The following is a 25,901-nucleotide window of genomic DNA, read 5'->3' as shown; positions in this document are numbered from 1 at the left end:
GATTTTTGCCATTTTTTCAGTTGATTTGCTAAGGTGGGATATTATATGGTAATTTATTAAAGCCATAGAGCCCAACCTGGACTTCTTGAGTAGTGGCTTAACCTTTTAGAGTGGTAGAGTCATGTTTCAGTGTTAACTTTATCTGTATTGGAGGAGATATAGGTCATTCCAGCGGTTTCACAGACTACCAAGAACATAGGCCTGAGTCATCTGTGTAGGTTTGTTTTCTCACACTGCCTCAGTTCCATGCATTGCCTCAAGCATCTCTTGTGTAAGTGAGCTAAAGACTGAAAAAAGAGAGGAATGTTTATGATCTTTAGATCAGTGTATAAATAACGTTCCAGAGCAGTCCTTCACCACATATGATCCTGGCTTCCAGACTTGTTTGACGTATCTTGAGTTATCCTGAAATGTTCTACTGGACATGATTTAGCAGTTATAGTGGCTTAGATGAAACCTTTTTCCACTCTTCCCTCAGCTGTTCAGTTGCAGCACTGCAACTTTTGAACATTTAATCCACTTCTGCTTTGGATTTTTGACAGCGGGGTGGTACTGGGGAGTTGGTGACATTGTTTACAGATAGGCTGACTGTGTGATCCTTATGTTTCAACAATGGGCTACAGAGTGGATAGGATTAGATGCGGTTCTCTCAATCTCCTCAAGCCCAACAGGAGCCAGGAGTTTGTGGAGCCATTGAGCACCAGAGTCTTCCCTTTGTTTGTGGATGATCATTTGTGTATGTAGACATACAAAGGAAGGAGCACAAGGGGAGAGGAAGAGAGATTTTTTTTTAATTGCCCCTTTGCACTCCTACATCAAAAATCTGATTTAAGTTGGGCCTGGCAATGCCTGTAGCACACAGTATTACCTGCTGCAGACCTAAGTCTGACACTATTGCCAGAAGCCCTCTATGAGAAGTGTTCTCTAGATCAATATTGAAGTCTTAAGATAAAACCTTGCTTATTTATCTTGATGAAGCCAACATCTAACATCCTTCAGAAAATTTATAGGTCAATATTTTAAAAAGCATGATTACTAATTTTAGGTGCCTCTATTTTTGACTGTCCAAATTGAGATAGCTTAAAAATGGCCCATTTCTAGATTGGGGGGGAGGGGAGAAATCTTAGTTTATATAGTTAAGATGTTGCAGGTAGAGAAAGTAGAGACCATAAAAACCACCAATATGGAAAACCGAAGTGTGTTTTGGACAGAATTAGGCTTTGGACCACTCTAAAGAGACAAACCCAGGAGAAAAAACTGTTCAAACTATGTAGTGACTGCTTACTAACTACTGAAACAGCAAGAGAAGTTAGGATCCCCCCCCCCCCCCACACACACACACACACACAGTGGGAGACTGAAGGCTTGATCCAAAGTCCACTGAAATCAGTGGGAATCTATTGAGGTCAATCAACTTGTATCAGTCTTATTTCACAAGGTATTTGAAATGAGTTTGCTCTCATTTCTCATAAACTTGCCTCAAACCTATGCCAGGCATGTAAGAGGTGGCATGCAGAAAAGGTTAAACTAGTAACAACCCTCATATTGCCTATGGAATGATCTAAATTGCACGATGCATACTCTGTTGAAAGCAAGAGCGTCTGCATTAGAAAATTATTTTTCTGAAAATGGTCTGAGCAAGTGGTGTGTGTCAGCTTGTCAATAACAGAAACCAGATGCAAGAGCAGTACAGTCCTATAACTTTCCATCCAATTTATGCTGCTGAAATTACATTAAAAGAGATTGCTGGAATTGTTTGGAAATGAGGTAATTGCCATTCAAAACCAGGTTGTAACCATTATTTTCCTTCCTACTAATACAATCATTCTTCAGTGACTGAGTGGAATTTTAGACAATAGCTGAAAGAGCTATTTTCCTGAAGTCTTAGAACAGCTGCAACATAACATTGATTTAAAAAAAAAATCAAAGGAATACTACGTGGCATGAAATGAAGCTTAGTTGTATGCTTCAAAATATTTCATCTACATATACAATAAATATACGGTATTCGATGATTTCGGGATAATCTGTATTATAAAACTAAATTGGTTTCAGTTGTGCATACTGGTTTGAATGGCAACTATGTAGTACTAAATCATGGTCACCAACCAGTACATCAGGATCTATCGTAGATCTTGGAGCCTGATTGGTGAGGATAACTTCCTGGCCAAACCAGATAGTTATCAAGTGCTGGTACTTCAGTTGCCCCTCCACCCATTGTCATGCTATTCCTGCCCTCTGCCTTGAAGCTGTCCTCCTGGGAGCCTCCTACTTGCCATGAAAGGCATGGGAGGGAGAGGTGTGGAGGGGGGAGCACTGATGTCAGGGTGTCCCTCCTCCTCCCACTTCTGTGCCCTATCTCCACACAGGGAGAAGGGGATGGAGGGAGTTTGACAATGCAAATCTCTGATACAGTGTGTGAGTGACACTCAGAAACACACACTGTCCTTCACTCACCTCTGACCCAACACATGTGGGGGGTGGTTACTTTTACTGCTTGCAAAGTGTGTTATTTTTGGTTTTGGACTGGTCTGTGCAGCTCCCATTGATCAAGAATAGGGAATCATGTCCAGCAGAAGCTGTGGGCTCAGTGTTTCTGAGGGGCAGCACATGGCACCATGGAACCATTGCTGGTACATGCCAGCTGCTTTCAGGAGTGGTGCAGGGTCAGGGGAGGAGTAAGCCTGCCTTAAACCCCACTGCTCCACCTGGAAGCAGTCTTAATTAAATGGTTCCCAGCCAGAGCCTGCTTCCTGAACTCCTGCCCCAAACAGGAGTCCCACTGCACCCAAACGCCTTCCCAGAGCTTGCACCCTGAAACCCCTCCTGGACCCCAATTCCCCACCATGGGCTAAGCCCAGAGCCCCTCCCACACTCCAAACCCCTTGGTCCAAGACCAGAGCATTGCACCCTAGCCCCCTACCCAAGTCTAGTTAAAGTGAGGATGGGAGAGAAAGAAGGATGAAGTGAGCAGGGTGAGGCCTCAGAGAAGGAGTGGAACGGAGCAGAGCCTCAAAGGTGGTGTGGGAAGGAAGCAGGACAACAGTATTTGTGTTTGAGGTAGATCTTACATTGTACTTAAATTGAAAAAGTGATCTTGTGGTTAAAAAGGTTGGAGACCACTGTACTAAATGTTACATCATCGCTGCTTAAAGTATACAAAAGCAGCCTACTATAAAGTCTCATATCACAATACAAGGCAATGGCTTTCACTAATGACTTTCAGTGAAGTGAACATGGCTATGCAAGACAAAGTAAACTTCACTCTCAAAATCAGACACCACACATTAGAAACTGTCACAGCCAAACTTAGTGAAATATTGTGTTCTCTAATTTTTGCCATAAAATTATAAAAACAATTGGAATAGAAAACATAGTGCTTAAGTTTTAATGTATCGTATAAAGAAGCAATTGTAGGAAATTTTAGTTTTTGCTCATGTTATTAGTGCTCTTTATGTAGTCTGCTGTAAAACTTAGCAAGTATCTAGAGAAGTAGAGATTTCCTGGAAGACCTGCCACTATGGACAGTCATTTAGGCTGTCTACACATGGGGCCAAGCGCCAGGGGAAAAAAAACCCTCTTTTTCAACATCCCTTCTAACAGAGATGCTGAAAAAAAACTCGTCTGCTTTTCCAAAAAAAATTTCAGAAAAGCAGACACATTTCTTGGATGTGGCAGAGCTTTCCTAGGATACCTCCAATATCCCAGAAAAGTTCTGTAGTCTAGGCATACCCTTAGAGAAAACCCTTGGCGCTGTGGCCAAAAGGTCAGAATTAAGCTGATACAAGAGCATACTTTCCTCAGAACTGTGCTTCACTTCCTCAGGAGGCAGAAGCTGTCAACAGAAGAGCGTCTCCTGTTAATACAACAGTGTAGACACTGCAGTAAACGTTGACTTAGTGAAATTGACATAACTTACCACCTTAGAAAAGGTTCAAGATCAAACTTTAAGAATAAAGATCCTGCTCAGGCTAATTAAGAGTCATAACACTTCCCTCTGATCTCTCCCCCCTCCCTCCACAATGGAAAAGGACAACATGTGGACAGAAAACAAAGAGAATGGAAATAAATGTGCTTGGTGACTAGTCCAACTGTGGCCAAATTAAAAAACCTCAAGGATGTTGTAACTTCCTTCCATGCCTCTCTATGATACCTGGCAAGCAAAAAACTTACTCTCTATCCTATGAGGTTAAAGCAGGGCCAGTGCAGAATCATTCCATAAAATCTGCTCAAACCAGCAAGGCCCTCTGCACAAGGGGGATATTTACATTGCCTGTAAGGGACGATCATATTCCAGATCTGCCTGGCAATTTAGTGTAGTCAAGAACCAGACATAGTCACTCTGTAGCAACCTACAAAAAATGAGAAAGTCATTTTACTAAAACCAACAGCATTGCGGTAAGTTTTCAGTGAACGTGCTCCTTCTCTGCATGGAGGAAAGACAGGAATACTACTGCCAAACTCTTAATGGATCGGTCTGCTAAGGGCAAAGGATTTCTTTTGATGGCCCCTCTACAATATTTGTTAAAATGTGTATGTGTAAGTGATCAGTAGATGGATATTTTACTACTTGTTAGTGGTATAGGGCACTGGAAAGCTATCTAGGGAAAGAAAACAGACTAGGAATAAACAGGAACAACTGGGGCTCATCCCACTGCCCATCCTCTAATGCGACCTATGCCTTCAAGTTCCAGCAACGCCCCCTGCCATGTATTTCCACCCAACCAGACAGTTTCTGCAACAAAGCAACAATGGACACAAATCAGCCTTCAGGAATGGTAACACATCTGTAGGGAAACATTTAGCCTCCCTGGATATTCAACAATGTAAAAGTAGCATCTCTTATAGAAAGGAATTTTATCACCCAATTACAGAGGGAAACTGCTGAACTGCATTTCGTTTACAAATTCGATACTATCAAAATGAGCTTGAATAAAGATATTAACTGATTCACAATACAAAAGCTATTTGTCCTGCCTTTGAAATTCATATTTACACAAAGCTATGAATGGGACACAATCAGCCTGACTCAATTAGCATCATTAACACTGATCCTACAATTGACATGTATATTTGGATTCTATAAATTTCAACTCATCTGATGAAGTGCGTTTTACCCATGAAGGCTCAAGATGATATATTTGTTCATCTAAGGTGCCAAAGGACTGCTCATTTTTAAAATGACAGACCAACACAGCTACCCCTCCTAACACTTGTTTCAGAGACTGTTTATATTTCAAGAAAAACCAACAAAGTCATCTAGATGAACAAAGCAGCAGCCTAAACTAGTGTTCAGACTTTGAACATACAAGCCATTTCTGCCCAATTAGATAACTTGCCAAAACAACCCATCCTCCACCTCACAGTAATGTAATCTATAAATATTCAGTTTTTCTATGAAGATAAATGAACAAGAATATTTAATTTCCCGATGCAAGCAGGAAATATTTAAATGGAAGAGACAAGTAATTTAATTTCAGTACAGTAGCATAAATGATCCATTGTGGTTAGGTTTATCGGTGGAGCAACTAATGAAACAATAAGAACTGCACATCACACTGAAACTCACTTATCACTGTCCCATAGATTACAGGCCAGCTTCTGACCTCCATTATAGCCATGTAAACTCAGGTAACTCCTGTTTTTGAGGGCACTACCTTTGTCTTACACTGATGTAAGACAGCAAGCTTCCCACATACAAAGTATATTTACTTCAATTGCGATACCAGCTAACTTCTTTATATTTTCTACTTTTGTCAAGTCAGGCTGTTTGGTAAATATGGGGTTTTATTTTTGTGTTAGCTGTTAGTATGTTGGCGGGGGGGGGGGGGAGAGGGCAGGGGAGGAACTAATTTTAATTCAGTCTGGGGGTTTCTCAAACAAATATTATAACTTGAACAGAAATAATGGACTCAGTGCAGGAATCCCTCAATGTGAATCAATGGCCTGCTGCATAATATAGGACAGACACTTGCAAACAGGTGATTGAAAACAGGGAGTTTGGAAGGGGGCAAGGTACTCTTGCCTTTCCTTTAAACCCTTTTTTAGGACAGCAGGTATGGATAGTGATAGGTCTGCTGTTGTTACCTGCACAGCATGTGCCATGTTTGTCTTCCTCCTGGAAGAAAGAAGGGATTTCATCTGCACTAAGTGCAAGCTGATTGCCATTTTGGAAGGAAAAATTAGAGGACTGGAGGCCCGGGTATCGACCCTCTGCTCAAAGAGGATGAAGATTTCCTCGATAGAAGGCAGCGTTTAATCCTGCAAACAAGGCAGGCAGAAGAGCCAGAGAGGGCAGTACAGAAAAAGGAAAAAAAGGCCAGCACAGGAATCCTCCATTCCTACAGAGGTAAGTAATCGCTTTCAGGCTCTCTCCACAGGCTCTGCAATGGTGAATGCTTTGAAAGGGACCTCACAAGGAAGAAATGGTAAGGGAACCACTTCTACTGGATGGCATGGGATGCCTAGCCCTAGGGATGGGGATTCCACAACAGCCACCCCCAAAAGAAGGCATATGGCGGTGGTCTGGGACTCCCTCCTAAGAGGGACTGAGCCATCCATCTGCTGTCCAGACCTGGAATCTCGAGAGGTGTGCTGCTTACTGGGAGCTCGAATTCAGGATGTGACAGAGTTTTACAAAACTTATCAAACCTTTGGATCGCTACCCCTTCCTGCTTCTCCATGTAGGAACTAATGATACGGCCAAGAATGACCTTGAGCAGGTTACTGCAGATTATGTAGAGTTAGGAAGGAGGATCAAAGAATTCGGAGTGCAAGTGATGTTCTCGTCCATCCTCCCTGTTGAAGGGAAAGGACTGGGTAGGGATAATCGAATTGAGGAAGTAAATGTGTGGTTGCACAGGTGGTGTCACAGAAAAGGCTTTGGTTTCTTCGACCATGGGACTCTGTTTGGGGCACAAGGATTGTTAGGAAGAGATGGGAGGAAGAGGAAGGAGCATCTTCACGGGCAGGCTTGCAAATCTAGTGAGGAGGGCTTTCAACTAGGTTCGTTGAGGGACGGTGACCAAAACCCTGAGGGGAGTGAGGAAGTCAGATATTGGTAAAGAAATGCAAAGAGGAATGAACAACCCCTGATTTGAATGGAGAGTGATCAACTGGTTATCTAAGGTGTTTGTACACCAATTCGAGAAGCTTGGGTAACAAATAGGAAGAATTGGAGGCCCTGGCCCAGTCCAAGAATTACAATTTGTCTGGGATAACAGAGGCTTGGTGGGATGACTTGCATGACTGGAGCACTGTCATGAAAAGGTATAAACTGTTCAGGAAGAACAAGCAGGGGAGAAAAGGAGGAGGAGTTGCACTGTAAATAAGAGAGCACTATGATTGCTCAGAACTCCAGTATACAGAGAGAGAAAAGCCTGTTGAGAGTCTATGGGTCAAGTTTAGAGATGTAAGCAACAGCAGTAATGTTGTGGTTGGTGTCTGCTACAGGCTGCCGAATCAGGTGGATGAGGTAGACGAGACTTTCTTTGGACAACTGAGAGAAATTTCCAGATCGCAGGCCCTGGTTCTCATGGGGGACTTTAATCACTTTAATCTGTTGGCAGACCAATATGGCAATACAATCCATGAAGTTGTTGGAGAACGTTGGGGATAACTAGTGCTGAAGGAACCGACCGGGGTCATGCGTAGCTTGACCTGCTGCTCACAAACAGGGAGGAACTAATAGGGGAAGTAGAGGTGGGTGACAACCTTGGAAGCAGTGATCATGAGATGGTAGATTTCAGGTTCCTGACCAAAGGAAGAAAAGAATAGTAAAATACACACCTTGAACTTCAGAAAAGCAGACTTTAACTCCCTCAGAGACCTGATGGGCAGAATCCCCTGGGATGCTAACATGAAGGGGAAAGGAGCCCAAGAGAGCTGGCAGTATTTTAAAGAAGCCTTATGGAAGGCACAGAAAGAAATCATTCCAATGCGTAGCAATAAAAGCAAATATGGTAGGAGACTGGATTGGCTTACCAGGAAAATCCTTGGTGAACTTAAGCACAAAAAGGGAGCTTACAAAAAGTGGAAACTTGGACAGATGAGAGAGGTATAAATGTATAGCTCAAAAATGCAAGGGAGTTATCAGCAAGGCAAAAGCGCAATTGGAATTGCGATTCGCAAGGGATGTGAAGGATAACTAGAAAGGTTTCTACAGGCACATTGGCAAGAAAGTGGTGATCAGAGAAGGTGTGGGACCCCTACTGGATGAGGGTGGTAACATAGTGACAGATGATGTGGGGAAAGCTGAAGTACTTAATGCTTTCTTCGCCTCTGTCTTCACGGACAAGGTCAGCTCCCAGACTAATGTGCTAAGTGATGCAATATGGGATGAAGGTGGACAGCCTTTGGTGGGGAAAACAGGTTAGGAACTATTTTAAAAGCTAAACATACATAAATCCATGGGTCCTGATTTAATACATCTGAGGATACTGAGTGAGTTGGTGAATGTCATTGAGGAGTCTTTGGCCATTATCTTTGAAAAGTCGTGGAGATTGGGAGAGATCCTGGATGATTGGGGAAAGGCAAATGTAGTGCCCATCTTTAAGAAAGGGAAAAAGGACAATCCAGGGAACTATAGGCCCAGTCTTACCTCAGTCCCTGGAAAAATCATGCAGGGGATCCTCAAGGAATCCATTTAAGCACTTGGAAAAGGGGAAAGTGATCAGGAATAGTCAGCATGGATTCATAAAGGGAAAGTCATGCCTGACCAATCTGATTAGCTTATATGATGAGGTGACTGGCTGTTGATATGGGAAAGTCGGATGTGATATACCTTGACTTTAGCAAAGCTTTTGATACAATCTCCCACAATATTCTTGCCAGCAAGTTAAGGGAATGTGGATTGGATAAATGGACAGTAAGATGGATAGAAAGCTGTCTGAAAGGTTGGGCCCAGCAGATAGTGATCAACTGCTTGATATCAGGATGGTGGTCGGTTTCTAGCAGAGTGCCCCAAGGTTTCATTCTGGTACCAGTTTTGTTCAACATCTTTATTAAAGGCCTGGATGAGGGGATGGATTGCACCCTCAGTAAGTTTCCAGATGACACTAAGCTAGGAGGAGAGGTACATACGCTGGAAGGCAGAGACAGAGTCCAGAGTGACTTAGACAAATTGGAGGATTGGGTCACAAGAAATCTGATGAGGTTCAACAAGGACAAGTATAGAGTCCTGCACTTGGAATGGAAGAATCCCAAGTATTGTTACAGGCTGGGGACCAACTGGCTTAGTAGCAGTTCTGCAGAAAAGGACCTGGGGATTACAGTGGATGAGAAGCTGGATATGAGTCAGTGTGCCCTTGTAGTCAAGGCGGCTAATGGCATATTAGGTTGCATTAAGAGGAACATTGCTAGTAGATCCAGAGATGTGATTATTACTCTTTATTTGGCTCTGGTGAGGCCACATCTGGAGTATTGTGTCCAGTTCTGGGCACCCAATTATAGGAAGGATGTGAATGCATTGGAGAGGTTCCGGCAGAGGGCGACAAAAATTATTATTTAATCTGCTGAAGAGAAGAGTGAGGGGGGATTTGATAGCAGCCTTCAACTTCATTAAGGGAGGTTCCAAAGAGGCTGGAGAAAGGCTGTTCACAGTAGTGACAGAACAAGAAACAATGGTCTCAAGTTGCGGTGGGAGAGGTCCAGGTTGGATATTAGGAAAAAGTATTTAATTGGAAGGTGGTGAAGCTGTTGCCTGTTAATCATAAATCAAAATCTGGGACATTATAATTATAAGGACATAAGAATCCAAAATGGAGTTTGTGGACTAAGGGACATTTAAAATGGAACCCAAAGGAGCTAAAAGACTTTTGCTGCCAAAACTCTAACATCTGCCTACGGCACATGGCTGTGCACACCGCACCACAGTGCTGCACACAATGTGAAGATCTGCACTCGGCACTGATTTGTTTGTACCCAACACCATTTTGTGCACTCAAGACACTCCTGTGGTTTTCCCACCTTGGGACCTTTATAAACACGAGCCCCTGAAAAGAGCGGGTTGGGTCTATCTTCACTTGCTTGGTTCGGTTTATTCAACCACCTGGCCGTAAGCAGCTTGCTGTTTGAGACTTGGTGAAGGCCCGGGACCTACTTTGGGACAGATCACCTTCTCCAGCTGCTCACAGGGTGCTTCAGCCCACCACTATAGTGATTACCCAGTACGGTGGACCCCAGCTACCTGCATCCACAGAGTAACACCTTTGGACTCCGCAGTGTTCCTCCCCTGAGGCTGCCAAGCCAATGGGTAGCAGGTCCTGAGCCTCAGCTTTTACCTCAATCCTGCTCCTAGACAGACTAGCTACGTCTACATTGGCAAGATTTTGCGCAAAAGCGGCTGCTTTTCCATAAAAACTTGCCGCCTATCTACACTTGCCACGAGTTCTTGCGCAAGAACACTGATGTTCTAATGTAAGAAATCAGTGCTTCTTGTGCAAGAACTATGATGCTCCCACTCAGGAAAAAGCCCTCTTGTGCAAGAAGCCAGTGTAGACAGGCAACAGGAATTTCTTGAGCAAGAAAGCCCAATGGCTGAAATGGCCATCGGAGCTTTCTTGCGCAACAGAGCGTCTACACTGGCATGTGCTTTTGTACAAGAGATGTGCTTTTGCGCAAAAGCCAGATGATCTATCACATAAGTATCCCATGAAAAATTCTGCAGTTTGGGGAATCTGTAACAAGACTGGTCATTGGGAAGAATCACTATAAAGCGTACAGAAGTCTTAGGAGGTAGCTGTGTTAGTCTAATTTTAAAAAGTGAGTACTCCTGTGGCACCTTAGAGACTAAATTTATGTAAATATAAGGTGCCACGGGTCCACTTTTAATAAAATGTACACTAAGTGAAGCAGCTGCTTGGGTGGGAGGAAAGTGTCAAGAGCATCACCAACAAAACCAATTCAGCAAAAATAGGAGAGTTGTCTGGCTCTTTAGATCTATTTGCAAACACAGCCAAGCCACATTTTCAACTCCTTTGATGAACATATACTTGCAGGTAAATGTAATAATTTTCAGTCTCAAAAGTCAGACTCCAACACCATTCTCAGGAATAGATACACTAATCAGCACAAAAGATTTGCTGATGGGGGAGAAAGGCTGACATGAAGCACTTTTCTAATATTAACTGCACAAGCTTGCTTCTTTCTTGACTGCTGTTGAAATAAAACCAAGAAACTGACAGGGCCAGTGAGCCAGAAATCACTCTGATTTTGTTAGTGCCAGCATATGATAACTTATTTTTTCCTCTGAGGCAGCTGAGACATCTTCCATTATTCTTCTGGTTATTCCCCTTGGCCTCAAAACTCCTAGCATCCCAACATCAGAACCTCTGTCCTGCTTTTCCAGAAGCTGAATATGCTTCTTCTACTGCACCACCAGCACCTGCTGAAAGCCCATGCCAATCCTACCACTAGAGAGGAAGACCCTTTCACCCGTAGGGCAGTGACAAACTTCCTAGGGAGTAGCCAGCCTTAGAGCGGTTCCCAGCATGTGAGGGCAAGCAGAGTGGGGGGAATGCTCAGAGAAAGTCTGGAAAATGTCAGGTTGTTCTGCTTACCACTGGATTGTGCCCCTTTCAGGCAATTAGTGCAAAGCAGTTCAGCACCAGGTCTTTTCTCCATCACTGCAGTTCTCCTCACTTTTGCAAGCTTGCAGTATGACAGTTTCATGACTCAGTGTTCTAGACAGTTCACTTTGATTTTGCCTTTCAAGGGAGTCCTTCCAAGGCCTTTGCACAAGCAGAATCAGGCACTCCTCCCCTGACTGCATCACTCCTGCAGTGACTCAAGCAGTCTTACAAATCAATGCCCTCCCTCAACAATACCACTCTGCAGTGGACAGTAGAGGAACCCAGACCTGCTCTCTATCAGGGTTCCAGTCCTGGGCTCTACAGTGAGCAGTTAAGGTCTAGAACTTCACCATCCTTACTGCTCTCTTCCCTGGGAGATTTCCTACCATGCTTCTTTGATTTCTTTTTCCTCAGTCCTCCTACTCAGACCCTTCTTTCTTTAGTCTACTAGGCAAATTCTCTCAAGGAATTCTTATTGTCTCTTTCTTCCTCTTACCTCAGGGAAAAACAGTACTGCATGTTATGTACCAGCCCCTATTTTTATAGAAGCCCTGCCTGTTCCCTCACAGGTAAGCTTCTTCCTAACTAACACCTCCACTCAGCCTACATTTGCAGCTTAACTGGCTGATTGTTTCCATCTGGCCTCATTCAATTCTCTGAGGCTGGTGTGAGGAGCCCCCTCACAGCAAGATTAACAAACAAACAAAAGCCAATGCCTAAAAGTGATCTTGAGATGTCTGGACCTTAAATATTGACTATCAGCCTTTCAGGTACCTGTAATCATTCTACAACAATCTGAATAGATAGCTAGATAGATTAGACGGAAAGACTTTTAAATATACCTAATTTAACCAAAATTCTGAGGAGGCTGAGATACATTATGTCTGGCTGAGCCTCATAACAGGGTACACTGTTATTTTGCTACTGTGATTTAGTAAATGAACATACTATAAAGAATTTGATATCAATGTTTATCTTTTTGGACAATGCTTGGAAATTGCCCAAACTAGTTTCTGTGCATATATACAGATAAAGGCCACATTTTGAATATTGGGCTCTGTCTGATTACACACTAGCTTTCTCCATAAAAAGGATCTATGTGCTAAATAGAGTTTGAGCCTGTGGCAAAGCAAATCCACTTGCTATCCATATATTGGAGGTATTCCCATGTCAGTGGACCCCAAACTGAGGGACATGCCAGCCCGGTTCTATTCCTGGCCCCAATTCAAGCTCCGAAGCCAGTCATAGCTCTATTGCCTGTTCTACTTCAGTGCCAACTCTGCCTTCATTCCCTCTTGGCCTGGCAGCTCCAGTTCTGGCCTCAGCTCCCTGCTGAGCCAACTGTGCAGTAATGGTAGAGAGAGGCAGACAGATTCCATTATTGGTAAGTGGGAGCATGACCAGAAAAATTTGGGCACCACTGTTCTACGGAATGCCTCCTGTAGTGTGACCCATAAAAATATCAAGCACTTATACAGTTTTCTTTGTACATGCAAAGTGCTTTATAACAGTAAGTACAATTATGTCCATTTTACAGATAGAGAACCAGAAAATGAGGAATGTAAGTTACTCACCCAAGAACACCAAGCAAGCTGAGAGGGATTGTAGAATCCATGTGTGTTCTGGAACCTAGTCCCGTGCTCAGTCTTCTAGACTACAATACTATGTTTCAATTAAGCTTATTTTATTATATTGTCATGAGTACAGAGAAGTCACTGATTCTCTCAAACAGAATAATATCTTTCCATTCATTTTAAGGAAATCACAATGTCTTAGAAATTCCATAAAAACCTCAATTCAAAGCAGAATAACCTGGAATCCTATAGAATTTCACATCCTATAAGACTTGAGAGAAAAAGCCCAACTATACTAAACTTACTAACTGTAACTTTACAATAAAGCACTCTACCCATAGATTATCTTTCAAAACTCCAATATCATAAAGCGACTCAGTATTTTGTGACCGTTTGCTTTTTCATCAAACACACACTTAACGTAAATTCTTTTTTATTTATTTTAGACCTGAGGATATTGGCATTCTCCAGACTCGAATGAGCACTTAGAAAGCTATATAGGTCTGCAGTCTCTGAAGAGTTAACAAATGCATGTTCGGGAAGCCTCACAGAAGTGGATGCTAATGAAAACAAGTGTGGGTTATTCACTGAACAAAACAGAATTACTGCAGTTGGAAGACTTTCTTTAAAAACACAAATTAAATAAAATACAGGCCTGTTAAGGCTCATGTTATTGCATTTAAGCTGATTTTTATCATACTAACCAAGAGTAATTATTTTAAAAGGAGAGGTAATTTAATTTACATATTTTAGATTGATTATTTTTGGTAGGCAAGAAGCACAATGAGATTGTAATAATGAAGTTAAGAAAAACAAATAATTTTAAAAATGGACTAAACTTTAGTTCCCTCTTGTGATGTCAAACTTTTTACATCAGCACAATCTGGCCTAATACAAATAAGGTGGGTAGAAAACAACAGTTATAATCTAGAGATTGTTCATTGGGCATTGCAAATTGGGGCTCATGATGTTAGTCTAGTTCCCAGTGAAAAGTCATCCACATCAAAGAAACTTTCAGCACAACAGGCACTAATTGGCACCCTGACCAGAACAAAATACCATGGGTAAAAAGCGGGTGATAACTGAGACACACTGATTGGGGGAGTGTTGGGAAGACTGCCTGTGCCATGAATAGGTAGAGAACTATGCAGTCTTTCAAGGCTATTCCATTCAGCACCATTTATTACCTATGAACATGTGTTTATTTTTATTTAACACTAGAAGATTTACCATGTGTTGCTCTGGTCCTTAATTAATTTTTTGGTTTTTGGAAAATAAAATGAAAATGCACACAATTCATTTAAATCGTTGCTCTGGGCTGGGGCTGGGAATGAGGGGTTCACTATGCAAGCTGCCCCAGGGAGAGGGGACCATCCCAGCCTTGTCTCACTGCAGCTCCAGATTTTTGCCTCAAACCTATGGAAAATGTCTGCTTATTAGAAAAATGAATTAACTCAGAGACCAAAAATCTGCACATGTGTGTAGGAGGATGAGTTCTTGTAATTGAACACTCTAATTCACTTCTTTTTTCCCTTCTTTCCCCACCTTTATCCCCTATTTAGTTTTTGGATCTGGACTTTAATATTCTATTCATCTGAAGAAGTGTGTTGTACCCACGAAAGCTCATGATAGCATCTACATGTTTTATTAGTCTTTAAGGTGCTACTAGACTATTCATTGTTTTTTAAGTTTTTCCAGTTAGGGCACATCTAGACTATGCACGGTTTCCAAAAGAAGATATGCAAATTTGGCTTGAATTTGCATATCGTCTTCCGTTTTATTTCCTGGAAGAGGCTTTTCTGATATTTGGCCCATCTACACGGGGCCAAATATTGGGAAAAAAACCCCTCTTTCAAAAGGTTTTAGGAGGAATAAGGGGGCTTTCAAAAGAGGGTTTTTTTTTTCAAAAAGAGGTGTAGATGGGCCAAATATTAGAAAAGCCTCTTCCAGGAAAAAAAATGAAAGGAGATATGCAAATTCGAGCTGAATTTGCATATCTTCTTTCAGCAGTCGCGTGTAGTCTAGACGTGCCCTAACAGATTAGCTTGGCTACCCCTCTGAAACTACTATTATGCTTATTGCTGACAATTCTGTTTATCTTTTATAAAAAAGTCAGTCAATAGACAGAGCTGATGGCACCATCTGCAGCAAAGTTCATGTTCTTGAGACCTGGATAGAGATGAAATTTCAGCTAAAATTGGAAATGAAATTCGATGGTATTGGATGCATTGCCTTTAATATGACATAAACATTCTGATAATGTTATTTCAATTATCTTATTGTGCTCTGGAGGCCAATCCCCAGAGCCTGGGCAGAACAGCTATGAATCAATCACATGGATATGTGGCGGCACTAGGCACAGTCTTCTGCCTAGTCAATCTTAATCACTATCTACACCTGCTCCTTTATTCGCAGGATTGTAGGTTCCAAAGTAGGCCAGGCACAGGTGAAGAATAGATATATATTAACATATATTGGTTTTATGCCAGTTTAGTGCTTAGTAGCATGTTCACATCTTAAACCTCGCTCCTGATATCATGTAGGAGTAATTTTGCAGCCACTCAACAGCAACAGCATTCATTAATACAAGATCAGGTTACCTTGTGCTCCCTTGTCCTGCTGATAATTTTTTACACTACACTTACATGCACGTCAGATCTTATAGGAAAGAGGTATCTTTATTTTTGAACTAGAGACATTGTGCAGTGTGCAGGCAGACAGGTAGACAAAATACGGAGTGGGATTCCCATAGAAAGCTCATACCCTTTGGCTGTGTCTACACTGGGCCACTTATTCTGGAAAATCAGCCGCTTTTCCGGAATAAGCTGCGAGCTGTCTACACTGGCCCTTGAATTTCCAGAAAAGCAACGACGTTGAACTGTACAAAATCAGCCGCCATTCCGGAAAAATTATTCTGCTCCCGCTCGGGCACAAGTCCTTATTCCGGAACACTGTTCCGGAAAAGGGCCAGTGTAGACAGCCCAGGAGTCTTTTCCGGAAAAAAGCCCTGATCGCAGAAATGACGATCGGGGCTCTTTTCTGGAAAAGCGCGTCTACATTGGCCATGGACGCTTTTCCGGAAAAAGGGCTTTTCCGGAAAAGCAACCTGCCAGTGTAGACGCTCTTTTTCCAGAAATACTTATAACGAAAACTATTCTGTTTTAAGCATTTCCGGAAATTCATGCCAGTGTCGACACAGCCTTCCTGAATTCAAAGTTTGATCCCACATTACAGAAGTAAATGGCAAAACTATTAACAGGATCATGAAGGAATCCTACTGAATGAAGAAGGCTTATTCCTGCTGGGTGCTGAGTGTCCCTAATGCCAAGTGACTCTGAAGGGTGATGAGGGCATTCACCACTTTGCGGCAGGTCCTTTGGTATCTTGCAGGATGAGGTTCCATTCACAGCTTTGGCTGCAATTTATTTGTTCAGTTCCATAATTGCAGCTTTGGATAATTCCTGGCACTACCTCAGTTTAAAGTAAAACAGTAACATGACACCATACAGATAAGATATTGGGACTCTCAGGCTATGTTTACATTACAGAGTTTTTGCGCAAAACCAGCTGTTTTTGCACAAAACCCCATGGAGCGTCCACACCTCAAGTGCATTTTTGCGCAAATAAATTACAGTGAATCGACAGAAAAGAGGGTTTTTTGCAGTATAGGTATTCCTCTTTCTATGAGGAATAACTCCTTTTTGCGCAAGAGTACTTGCGCAAAATGGTGAGTGGGGATGGGCAACAGAGGTTTTTTGTGCAAAAAGTGCTAATAAAAATAACCACAGGTGCTCTGGCAGCTATTCTGTAATCAGAGCTGTCTTGCAAGGGAGAGTCCATGTAGTCTGGATGCTCTGTTGCGCAAGAAGTTTTTGCAGAACAGATCTTCCGTGAAAAGCTTCTTGTGCAAGAAGCCTACAGTCTAGACGTAGCCCCAGAGAGTAGTTCCAATACACGGGACACACTTAAAATAACATTGTAGGAGTAAAATGTTAAAAGAAAGGGGGGATTATATATAGGGTAATATGGATGAAATGAGCTATAATCATGTTCACAATTGCACAGAAGAAAGGATATTTAAACAGTTATGGTTTATTTTTTAAGTCTGTGAAAACATGTTGACCAACAAGATGCCCAGTCCTGTTCTCCTAGAAGTCATTGGAAGTTTTGCCACTCATTTCTATGGGGACAGCATCAAGCCCAAATTCATGTCTGGACAAATTTAATCTAGCAGTCCTTATGTTTACAACAAGGTTCAAACCGTTTTCTTTGTAACAAAAGTAATATATGGAAATACTACAACTGAAAAGCAAAAATATTTTGTTTATATAAAAAATTATGAAAGGTTTCCCACTATAATGGTGAAATCATAACCCCAGGGTATGTTTTCCACATGTGCAACCAATGTGCAATAAAAAAAATATTATAGTAGGTGACTTCAAACAATCTGGACACAAACTGTTCAAAATCACAAACTCAGCTGCCCTACACTTCTAAGATAGTTCCTATAACACATTTAAACTCTAAATTTAAATTCTGAATAAAAATCAAAATGTTCAAGCCAGTGGAATTATCCCTAGTTAGTTCATTAAAATGAATGTATGACATGAAGCAAGAATGTTAAGTCTCTGGCATGCCTCCAAAGAGAACTGAAGGCCCAGATCTTCAAATGGTGTAAATAGGCACCGCACAATGACGTTAGTGGAGCCAATGTACACCAGCTGAAAGTCTGGCCCTAAATGTCTTAATTAGTAGTGTCACTTGATGTCTCATGATTATGCTATTAAAATATTTCCCTTGCATATTATGAATATTGATCAGGTAATTACCAGTGTTGTCTAACAGATGCCAGTGTTTTTTCATAGTCATTTGTGCATAACACATTCATGTCTGGAGCTATTAGAATTTGTTTTTTAACTTTATTTTTTTTCCTGAAATTTCTGATCTTTTTTTTTCTTTTCTGTTCCTCCATTTTCACTGGTTTCTCCTCCAACACACTTGCCTTTCCCTTGCTTTCTATTGCCTTTTTCTGAATATGTAGAATTTGACATGATTTACACTTTTGACTTGCTGAGATGCTGGTCCCTTAAGATTTCTCAGGCTCTCAAGCACAGAGTGACAGGGGTCATCCTTAGGATACAGCACTGCATGAATGGTCTCCAAAAGCTCAATGACTGTAGTTTGGGAATGTCTGAGCAGCATGCAACTTTTAGCAGATGCACTAGCTGGTGCACAAGAAAGCTGGTTGTTCATTCTGTTCTCCATGCACCACACCCATGAAAATTGCTTTTTTGGATTTCAAGTCCCAGATAAGGCAAGAGGCAAAGTCTCCCCCATTTTTGTCAGGTGATAGCAATCTGGAGTCATGTCTTCTTGATTCCATGAGTTCAGTTGTAACACACTAATGGCATCTGGCATGGAGGTCACTGGCACTTTTGCTTGAGTTGCTCTACAGAAAAGCTCCACTTCAAATCCTCTCTTACTGACGGGGCATGCTTTGTAGTTATGGTCTGCTAGGCAAACATTGCTGGCTAACTGTTGCCAATTTGAACTGTATTCCTTGGAAACACTGAATGAATCCCCTTGTGAGCTACCTTTACGTTATTGCTGACGTTGCTGGACTATTTCAAGTCTGAGGCAAGATCTAGATAAAATCCTATTAAATTGAAAATGACCAAGCAACAGTCATGCTATTAGTAATGAAAATGACTGAACAGCTTCACATGCTGTTCAGAAAACAAAGGAGTTCCCCTCCTTTTTCCTAAGTTTCTATGGTGCAAATTTACCCTGCATTCTCACACCTAACTGTTTTCATTCAAGCATAACCTGATATTGTGGCTATCAAAATAGTATGTGCTAGACATACTATTAATTTAACTAGCAAAAATTTATGGGAGGGTCAGTACAAGATCAAAATAATCCATCTAAGTGTAAAAACAGGAAACAGATTCTTATCTCAGTGGTGTAAATCTGAAATGACTAAATGAATTTATACTGAAACCAGTAACAGGACTAAGGGTTGCTAATATAAATTGCCAAGTTCAAATGAATTCATGAACTGTACCTAGTGCAATAGCCCGAATCTGATATTAATCAATGCTGGATACTTCAATAGAAGGAATACACGCTACACAATGACATAAATGTACAATATGTGCTATCATGGTGGAAAATTCTCTCAGACCCATGCTACATGTCATTTTATGTCCTGAAGCATGGTAGTTATTGATTAGGAGATCTGTGTTATGTAATAAGGCTTCTTCCTGTCTATAGTTATTGTATTTTTTTTGCATACATTCCAGGAAACACAACCCTGGAAGTTGGTATTTCTGTAACTGAGAATACAGTGCTGGGGATGATAACTGACCCATGCTCTGGAGTCATTTGATCTTGTTATTAATCAATACTTTCTTTAATAAGTGTTTTTCATGCAGAGGTGGTGACTAACTTCCCAGGCCCCTGGGCAACGGAGGGATGGTCAGCTCTTTGCTCCTGAAAGTGTCAGGGCTGGAACAGCTAACCTTCAGCATTGCCTAGAGTACATAATTCTGGGCCTTCCTCAACCCTCAGCAGTACCCAGAGTGTGCTCCAGTGTTGATTTAGAGCACTGGGGCTCCAGCCGCCATCATAGTAACGGTGATGGTGGATGACAACCCTGACCCCTTTTGAATCACTGGGTCTGGAGGCAACTGCCTTCTTCCCCTACTCCACCTCCTCTTTTGATGGGCCTATATTCCTGCAATTAAATGTACAAGCACATACCTTCACAAAACTTTTATCTATGATACCATGCAAGTTTGCTTTCTGAGACAGAGTCCAGCTGGAGTCAAAAGCTTATAAAACACCTTCATTTTAGATAATGTTGCTTAGTAAGTAAAACCTAATCCCATTTTAATTGATGGGGGGGGGGGCTCTCTTTGTCCCATAATAAATAAATGTACATATTTCAAATGATTCATTGCATTCAAGCTCACTTTCCTTGTCTTTGCTGTAATATACAACTTTGAACCAGCATTTCAGTATGCGTGAGTGAAAAGTAAACATGTGAATGATTTTTGCACCCTTTGTTGCTGTGCAAAGTGGGTGTGAAATGCTACCAAATAAGAATGAAGTTCAATTGAATTCTAATGGCTATAAAGGAATATCTCCTGAACCTTAGTTCATACCAAACCCCTTGGTTCGAACTAACGTTACTCCTAAAAAAATGAGGAGTAATATTAGTTCAAACCAAGGGGTTTGGTTCGAACTAATGCATCCCGGAGCGCACTTCCTGGTTCGAATCAGCTATTGAGGGGAGTAAAGCGCTGGCAAGATTATGCTAATGAAGTGTGGGATATTTAAATCCACGCTTCATTAGCAATTTCGGTCTCCTACATTTGCATCCCCAACTCCAACTAGGGAGCAAGTGTAGACATACCTTTGGTGAGCATCCACACTAACAAACCTGTTATTTCGATATAACTCCTGCTTGTGAAGAGGAATAAGCTTATTTTGAAATAGTTATTTCGGGAGTTATAATTTCAAAATAACTTATTTCAAAATAATTTCCCAGTATAGACATAGCTTAAGGTACCACAGGACTGCTTGTTTTTAAAATAACAGACTAACACAGCAACCCCTCTGAGGCTAAGTCTAGACTGCATCCCTCTGTCGATAGAGGTATATAAATCAAGCACATCGAAATTGCTAATGAAGCAGGGATTTAAATATCCCGCGCCTCATTAGCATAAACATGGCCACTGCTTTTTTCTGAAATGGAGCTTTTTAAAAAAAAGGCAGTCTAGACGCAGATCTTTCGAAAATAAAATAAATACTTGGATTGAGAACTGGTTAAAAGACAGGAAACAAAGGGTAGGAATAAATGGTAAATTTTCAGATTGGAGAGGGGTAACTAGTGGTGTACCCCAAGGGTCAGTCCTGGGACCAATCCTTTTCAACTTATTCATAAATGATCTGGAGAAAGGGGTAAGCAGTGAGGTAGTAAAGTTTGCAGATGATACCAAACTGTTTAGGATAGTCAAGACAGAAGCAGACTGTGAGGGACTCCAAGAAGATCTCACCAAACTGAGTGATTGGGCAACAAAATGGCAAATGAAATTTAATGTGGATAAGTGTAAAGTAATGCACATCGGGAAAAATAACCCCAACTATACGTACAGTATGATGGGGGCTAATTTGGCTACGACAAATCAGGAAAGAGATCTTGGAGTTATCGTGGACAGTTCTCTGAAAACTTCCACACAGTGTGCAGCGGCGGTCAAAAAGGCAAATAGGATGCTAGGAATTATTAGGAAAGGGATAGAAAATAAGACCCAGAATATCTTACTGCCCCTGTATAAAACTATGGTACGCCCACATCTTGAATACTGTGTACAGATGTGGTCTCCTCACCTCAAAAAAGATATTTTGGCCTTGGAAAGGGTTCAGAAAAGGGCAACTAAAGTGATTAGGGGTTTGGAACGGGTCCCATATGAGGAGAGGCTAAAGAGACTGGGACTTTTCAGTTTAGAAAAGAGGAGACAGAGGGGGGATATGACAGAGGTCTATAAAATCATGAGTGGTGTGGAGAGGGCTGATAAAGAAAAGTTATTTATTAGTTCCCATAATAGAAGAACTAGAGGACACCAAATGAAATTAATGGGTAGCAGGTTTAAAACTAATAAAAGGAAGTTCTTCTTCACACAGCGTGTTGTCAACCTGTGGAACTCCTTGCCAGAGGAGGCTGTGAAGGCTAGGACTATAATAGAGTTTAAAGAGAAACTGGATAAATTCATGGAGGTTAGGTCCATACAAGGCTATTAGCCAGGGGATAAAATGGTGTTCTTGGCCTCTGTTTGTCAGAGGCTGGAGAGGGATGGCAGGAGACAAATCGCTTGAACATTTTCTTCGGTCCACCCTCTCTGGGGCACCTGGTGCTGGCCACTGTCGGTAGACAGGATACTGGGCTAGATGGACCTTTGGTCTGACCCAGAACGGCCGTTCTTATGTTCTTATGTTCTTATGTAAAGCCTTTTTCAACAGATCCTGTATTCCTCAAAAAATGAGGTTTACAGGATCTTTCGAAAAAGGTTTTATTTTTGACAGATCCACATCTAGACTGCAGATTTTTTTTCAAAAAAGCTCAGTTTCGAAAAAAAGCAGTGGCCATGTTTATGCTAATGAGGCACAGGATATTTAAATCCCTGATTCATTAGCAATTTCAATGTGCCTAATCTACATCTCTGTGTCGACAGAGAGGTGTAGTCTAGACACACCCTGAGACAGTTAAAGTACAGTGTAGTGACTTAAGACACACAGATAGCTGAAATAGTAGTTATTGTTGCTTATGTTAATTGAGTGCCAAATGTAAATAATATTTGAACAGTTTATGTAATTGATTAAATCGCCATAGGCATAATTGGGTAGTGACAACCTCTGTGGAAAGAGACAATTCAGAACTGATGATGCAAGCCTAGCTTCATGCTTAACTACACAGCAGAGGTCATGGACAGTGTTATGTGTTTTACCTCAGCAGTTTCATAGTTCTAAGGTCTTTGTTCTGTAGAGAATCTTGCCCTTTTTGAAACAGATCAGGTATTTTGGGGCAATTTCTGAACAGTTTGTGTCAACCTTAACAGCTTTCTCGGATCAACAAGTGCCAGATTCTTTGAAACACAGGCACAAAGAGAAAATGACTAATTAGAAGTTCAGTTATAGGCCACTCTTCTTAAAGTTCTACATCTTGGCTTGTAAACCCTTGCACTAATTAGAGTTGAGAGACCCCACCCTTTTACATGCTAACCCTTCCAAAAAGGGAGACATGTGGCTGCACTGCAGCCACTTTGCATCCGTTCCCTGTAAGCCTGATGAAATTCCTCTTGTGTAGTTCCTGTGGCCCTGGCAGATAGGACATAGCTAGAGGAGAAAAATGTTCAAGATGCTGCTGCATTTTACTTATCTGTAGTTTCTGAAATATCTGCTATGGGCCTTAACCAACCAGGTACAAATCAGAGCAGCGCTGAGTTGCTCTACATTGATTCCAGGGATGAAGCCATCCCCAGAAGCTTTAGTTGTGGGAAATATAATGCTGGCTTGAATGTGACTGGGGGGGGGGGGGGGGCGGGCGAGGCATCATCTCACTAAGCAAGCAACTAAACAGAGCTGCTCTGTGTTTGAAATGGAACAGCTCCCACAGCAGGTAAACAAGGGAGATAAGGAGACAATGAGTGGCTGGGGACAGAGAGAGCAGGAGGGAGGAAGTGAGTGATTGGCTGAGGCAAAGTCAGAGGGGAGGGGAGTTTGGAGAGTCCCATCTGCATGAGGAGAGAGAGGCAGGAACTCAGCACTCTCAAGCCTCTTGGGAAGGGGAGATAAGGGGGTGACTGCATGGGGTAGGTAGGGGAAAGAGGATGTTGATGAGTACTGGCTTTGGGGTGAGGTGGAGGTGGGGGGATAATTTGTTTGTGCTTTAGCTGGGAGTTAGGACAGGACAGACTGCTGGTGCCTGCTAGTTTGAGAAACAGGATTTCATCCCAGCCCACACCTGGGCTGGGGGGAGCAGATTGCACAGGGATAGGTGGGGGAAAGAGGATGGGTGGGTGCTGGCATCTGTGCAGTAAGGTGGAGGTGGGGGGTAGTTTGTTTGGGGTGTCCCTGACTCACTTGCTGCAGTCCTCTCTGTCTAGCTGGTTTGGAGGGGACAGGGAAAGCAGGCTGAATGGGGTGGATGTGTGCCAGGATATTGACATGATTACATTTCAAACAAAGTTTACATAGGTGTTAATGGCTTAAGATAAGGGAAAAAAAGATTCTTTTAACAGATTTTTTTGGACTGTTGCAGATATCTAAAACTCTGATCTTAATGATTTTTTAAATCCTGTGTTACTAATTAAGACATGGTATATTTGATTTCATATTAAATATTGTAAGCATTGCTCCTTGTTAACCATCCCTTGTTTTCATATATTTTCTTCCACACATATATATTTTGCTTAATATATATTTGTGTGCATGTGTGTGTTTTGTTTGTATTGACGGTGCACAGCCACATGCTACCTCAATATTGGTGTTGCACATAAGAAATTTCAGCCCACCCAAAAGAAAATTCAACTCACCCAAAGATAGAAAATGTTAGAGGGAATACTGGTTGCCATCAGCTGATTTTTTCTTCTGTTGACCAATGAAAGATGACATCTTCCCGTGAGTACAAACAGCTGCTTCCCTCAGTGTCATGAAGGGCTCATGTTAAAAGGATTTCTTTGCTTCTTGTATAAAAGTGATGAGTATCGCCTTCATCTAGAAAAGAGAAACAAAGGATTAATACAGTAAAACTCCAATAGTCCTAGAGATGTAGCCGTGTTAGTCTGGGGTAGCTGAAGCAAAATGCAGGACAATGTAGCACTTTAAAGACTAACAAGATGGTTTATTAGATGATGAGCTTTCGTGGGCCAGACCCACTTCCTCAGATCAAATAATGGAAGAAAACAGTCACAACCATATATACCAAAGGATACAATTAAAAAAAATGAACACACATGAAAAGGACAAATCACATTACAGAACAGAAGGGGGATGTGGGGGGGAGGGGAAGGAAGGTGAATGCCAGTGAGTTAATGATATTAGAGGTGGGGAAGGGGAAATGTCTGTGAGTTAATAGTATTAGAGGTGATAATTGGGGAAGCTATCTTTGTAATGTGTAAGATAGTTGGGGTCTTTGTTAAGTCCGGTGCGGAGGGTGTCGAATTTTAGCATGAATGCCAGTTCAGAGGATTCCCTTTCAAGTGCAGATTTGAATGTCTTCTGAAGTAGGATGCAGGTTAGCAGGTCATTAAGACTGTGTCCTTTCTGGTTGAAATGACAAGAAACTGTTTTCTCTTTGTGATCTTGTCTGATATCTGTTTTGTGGGCATTAATCCTTTGGCGAAGTGTCTGAGATGTTTGTCCAATGTACATAGCAGACAGACACTTTCGGCACATGATAGCATAGATTATATTTCTGGATGCGCAGGAATATGTGTTCTTGATCTTATAACTCACTTGGTTAGGTCCAATAATGGTATCAGCAGAATGAATATGTGGACAAAGCTGGCAACGGGGTTTGTTGCAAGGGAAGGTACCAGGGTTGGTATTAGTGTGGTATGTCCTGTGGTGGTTGGTAAGAATCATCTTGAGGTTAGGTGGTTGTCTATAGGAGACTATGGGTCTGTCTCCCAGAGCCTCTTTGAGTATGGTATCCTGTTCCAATATAGGCTGTAGTTTATTGATAATGTGTTGGACAGGTTTAAGTTGGGGGTTGTAGGTGATGACAAGTGGTGTTCTATTGTTGGTTTTCTTGGGTCTGTCTTGAAGTAGATGATTTCTAGGTATTCGTCTGGCTCTTTCAATTTGCTTTTTTATTTCTCTGGGTGGGTAGTTGAGGTTTATAAATGCTTGGTAGAGATCCTGAAGCTTCTGGTCTCTGTCAGTGGGATTAGAGCAGATGCGGTTGTATCGAAGGGCTTGGCTATAGACGATGGATCGTGTGGTGTGTTCTGGATGGGAGCTGGAAGCATGTAGGTAACTGTATGAGTCGGTGGGTTTTCTGTAGAGAGTGGTGTCTAATTTTCCATTGTTGATTTGTACGGTGGTGTCCAGGAAGTGGATCTCTCGTGTAGAATGGTCCAGGCTGAGGTTGATGGAATAGTCCGGCATCCAATTGTTCGGCACTCCCGTTACTCCGGCATCAAAATCAGCTCCTGTCCAGCTGATTAAAAAGCCTGCCGCTCAGCACACGTGCTGG

This window comes from Pelodiscus sinensis, chromosome 2, assembly GCF_049634645.1.
Source record: "Pelodiscus sinensis isolate JC-2024 chromosome 2, ASM4963464v1, whole genome shotgun sequence".
NCBI classification, from domain to species: domain Eukaryota; kingdom Metazoa; phylum Chordata; order Testudines; family Trionychidae; genus Pelodiscus; species Pelodiscus sinensis.
Note: the sequence above shows the minus strand (reverse complement) of the source record.